The 1,500-nt window shown below is 39.1% G+C and overlaps 1 non-coding gene across 1 annotated transcript; it reads right to left on the bottom strand.

Moving 5' to 3' along the window:
* Positions 1-820: 820 nt before the first annotated feature.
* On the bottom strand, positions 821-931 carry LOC113764208. The gene has a single exon (XR_003467495.1). It is a non-coding gene; the product is annotated as a small nucleolar RNA R71 (small nucleolar RNA).
* Between the last annotated feature and the right edge of the window lie 569 nt (positions 932-1,500).

Here is a 1,500-nt window from a genome sequence, read left to right as displayed (position 1 = left end):
TACATGCCCTAAACTACTAATTTGACCTGTATACTTGCAGTCAAACAGGTATTAATCGGAATTAAACTTGCACTTATATCAAAAACCCGTCAAGTTTTTGGCGCCGTTGCCGGGGAGTGGCAATATTAGGGCCTAACAAGTTCTATTAATTTAGACCTTTATATTCGATTAGTTGGTACTAGTGTAGTGTAGCGAAAATTCTTGTTAATATTTTGAATTGGATTTTTATTTATTTTTGTGATATAATTATTACATTGTCTCTATTCTTCAATTTTTGTAGTGTATGCACCGAGCTTTACAAGTAGTAGTACCTTTTGATCCTGAAATTGAAAGGACACTACGTAGACAAAGAAGGCGTACACCACAACAAAAAGAAGAAGAGATTAGGCAACCAATAGAGGGAATTGCAATAGAGCTTCCGTTTGAAGAAGAGATGGCAGAAAATGAAGCAAATAGGCGACCTCTAAGGGATTTCGCTCTACCGGGAACTCAAGGATCCCAAACAAGTATAGCGCGGCCGACGGTAAACGCTAATAACTTTGAGATTAAACCATCACTTATCCAAATGGTTTAACAATCTCAATTTGGAGATAATGCCGTAGAGGATCCTAATGCACACTTAGCCACATTCTTGAAAATATGTGATACAATTAAAATGAATGGAGTTAGTGATGATGCTATAAGGCTAAGGTTGTTTCCATTTTCATAGAGAGATAAAGCTAAAATTTGGCTACATTCTCATGCGCCTAACACTTTCACCACTTGGGATGATTTATCTAGGGCATTTTTGAATAAATATTTTCCACCGGGTAAAACGGCTAAACTTAGAATGGATATCACTAGTTTTAGCCAATTGGATGGTGAATCATTAATTGTATGAAGCTTGGGAACGGTTTAGAGAGTTGCTTCGGAGATGTCCACATCATGGACTTCCCGATTGGCTAATCGTACAAACTTTCTACAATGGTTTATCTTTCTCTACTAAAACTACCATCGATGCAGCCGCAGGTGGAGCTTTAATGGGTAAATCATCCCAAGAAGCTCAAAGTTTAATAGAAGAAATGGCCGCAAACAACTACCAATGGGCCAATGAGAGAGGTAATCCGAGACGCCACGCAGGTATGATTGAAATGGACACTCTTAACATGTTGAGTGCCCAAATGAACAATGTGGTGAAGTTACTTAATAGGCAAGCCGGAGTTGGTTCAAGTTCATCTAATGCACATGTGGCGTGTTGTTCCGCATGTGGAGGTGAACATGATACTCATGATTGTGTTGATTTTGAGCAGGTACAATTTGTTAACAACTATAATCGAAATGCTCAAAATAACCCTACTCAAACACTTACAATCCAGGGTGGAGAAATCATCCAAACTTTGGATGGAAATATCAAAGCAATCATCATAGGCCAACCAATCCGCCGGGATTCCAACCTAGGCAACCACAAGCGGAAACTAAACCAGGTTGGGAGATAGTGGTGGAAAAGCTTGCCAAAGTTAC

This window comes from Coffea eugenioides, chromosome 2, assembly GCF_003713205.1.
Source record: "Coffea eugenioides isolate CCC68of chromosome 2, Ceug_1.0, whole genome shotgun sequence".
In the NCBI taxonomy this organism is placed as follows: domain Eukaryota; kingdom Viridiplantae; phylum Streptophyta; class Magnoliopsida; order Gentianales; family Rubiaceae; genus Coffea; species Coffea eugenioides.
This window is presented reverse-complemented; position numbering and strand designations above follow the sequence as displayed.